We start from the raw sequence: 3,011 nt of genomic DNA, 5'->3' as shown, positions 1-3,011 counted from the left end.
GAGGCCATCGTCATTTTGTCTGCCGTCCCGCTCTTGACTACTGTAAGTAAGATCTAGACTCTTTAGCTTTCTGCATTCCTCAAGTTACCAGCTGTACTTCCATTCGTTACCGATACCAACCACTAGCTATCCATTAAGCGGAAAGAACTTGCGATTGTCACACCATCATTACTCAGTGATCGTTATTATTACCATAATAATTGAATAAATTATGATGATAATGATAATGATAATAATGATAATAATAATAATAATAATAATAATAATAATAATAATAATAATAATAATAATAATAATAATTATAATAATAATAATAACAATGGAGTATATTTCGACTCTGTCATATCGTGCCTCCTTTCAGGCAATAACCCAGTGATTAAAATTTCGCTCTTATCCCGTCCTTTTGACAGCTTCCGTAACAAGCACGACAGAGCAAGAGAATATGGAAACAACTCAGAGTTACGCTGCAACAACTCCTACACGATCACAAACATCAACAGAGCCTGCGGAAAATACACGAGCAACGACGGAGTCACCTTTCTTAACCACTTTGATTGAGACAACTCGTGCTACTACACAAGCGAATTCGTTCTCCCACACATCATCTTTCCAAGAAACCAGCTTGGTTGACGAAACAACGCCATCTAAGCCCACCCAAATTTCAACTGATGCTACGACCGCAATGCAAACTTCGCCAGTGGCAACAGAAAGCTCACCTCTTCAGACATCAAATGTTGTTTCTTTTCCACTGACAACCTTACAAGAGGAGATCATCTCCGCTACGACGATGTTGTCCACCGACGAGCAAGCGTCAACTGCGATAAAAATAACCACATACCCGCTATGGAGTGAAGAACAGACAGTGTTGGAGACAGACGAGACTCCACGCACTACGTTTCAGGTGACTACATCGTTCGAACAGTCGTCTCTCGCGACAACTACGCCACAAACAACTCAAGTGTCTGCTTTACTTTTCTCACAAGAGCAACCGACAACGGAGAAAGAAGGAACAGTTCTCTCAACCCAATTTCACAGCACTCCGATAACTTCAGCACAATCCACTGAAGTAACCACAGATGTGCTATCAACGACTCCCTTGCCAACTACGACACTAACTGCCACGGAATCTACATACATGTCAGTTACCATGGTTACAGGAGAGCTACCATTCTCAACCGATTCTCAGCCAATGACACAACCAATTACTGAACCCACTGTGGCACCATCAACTGTCACACCAATTGTCACAAAGTTGCGAAAGTTGTCTACGTCAGCTCCGACGCAAAATGCACGCACGAGGTCTACCGTAGGGGTGGATGCTACACCGGATGCTACATCCCTAACAACTTCCCTCAGTCAAACAACTGAAGACCCTGCAACCACTGGAGTTTCCACCTTGCCCGTTTCAACAGAGCCAACAGATTTGGAGTGTGAAACACCGGAAGGTACCTGGTTATTTCCAGACACCACTAACGATACCAGCAGACAACTGATTTAGTTTGAAGTTTGAATGACTAGGATTTAATGGACATGTACTGATAGATTATTAACATTTCAGTACTGCACACTATCAACAAGTTGTCGCAGTAATGCTTTGGCAACATTGGTACAATTATTTCAAAATCAATTAGATGAATTTAAATCGTAACTTATGTATTGATAGTGCGTGTCATGCCTTAGCCTCACCTCTCAAAGGACCCAGACTTCTGTCTTTATCTCACCGTATGCATCCATCCGTGTCGAGCATGGCTATCCATGCTCAAGCACTGATTCTTTCTGCATAACGACTACCTATGCAGACAAGAACCCTCCCCAAGAAACCCATTTAAAAAAAAAATAGAATTACTGGTCATAGTTTTAGAGAAAATGTAAGATATTGTAGGTCATTTTATGATTAATGTTTTGTTTATTCCCGATCCATTTGAAAAGTAAACATACATGTATCACATGTTTTTGCTACGCACATTGATTGTTAGTTCTCTCTTGAATCGTTTTGTATGTATGATAATTACAGGAAAGTTCAGGGATCACAATGATATTCAATGATATTTTGATTGCTTGTAAAACTGAACACTTCTTCAACTCGACTATACCATTTCCAAAATTCGGGGTATTTCATTATCGTAAGTAGTTGATCGTTGTTCATTAAACTCGACATTTCACGGGACTTCGATCTTTCCTAGACTTGCATCTAAAATCTTCTAGAAGTATCTCCAGAAAATTCAGACAATGATTACATCGAGTTTTATTCTTTCTCTTTCAATTCTGTTTTGCCGCAGGTGCCACCATCTTTGTTGGTGATGAAAACCAAGGAGTTTATGTTGCAGACCTCGACTATGAAACTGTCGCCGAATTTTTCAACTTTTCGACAACACCGTACTGTCTGGCGTATGAGAGTGTGCAGAATAAGCTGTACTGGTGCGACGCAAACCAAATATTGCGCGTCGATCTTTCCACCAAATCCAAGGAAAATGCTTCAGATGTATTTAGTTCCTGTAAGTTCTCGCCAAATACCGATGACATACACTTCCACTTACCTGATATTTTGCTTTGTTTCTTTAATAAACAAGATTAAATTGGATTTTTGTTTTCAATACGGACGCTTCTGAAGATGCATCGAAGGCTCATGCTATACTTTTGTTGACGACAGCATTTACAAACTTATTGCATATGAGACGGAACAAAAAAAAAATGTTCCTCCTACAATGATTATTCCTCTTTCTTCTCTACCCATTACAAACGCAAAATGCCCTGTGTGTAGAATATTATGATATTACATTTTTATTGCCATATCGGTCAGTCGGTAGATCTTTACCTGTTCTTGCTGCTTATCTTTCTTTCTCAAAATGCCACAGATCCCAGAGGCATCGCCATAGACGAAAGCTCTCGCATCATGTACTTCGCTGAAGAATACAGGGTCCTCAAAGCTCATCTTGATACTCCATTCAACCATTCAGAATTCCACAGCGATGACAATCTTCAGACCATTAATGATGTTGAGCTAGACAAAG

Source organism: Diadema setosum, chromosome 7 (genome assembly GCF_964275005.1).
Source record: "Diadema setosum chromosome 7, eeDiaSeto1, whole genome shotgun sequence".
In the NCBI taxonomy this organism is placed as follows: Eukaryota; Metazoa; Echinodermata; class Echinoidea; order Diadematoida; family Diadematidae; genus Diadema; species Diadema setosum.
This window is presented reverse-complemented; position numbering follows the sequence as displayed.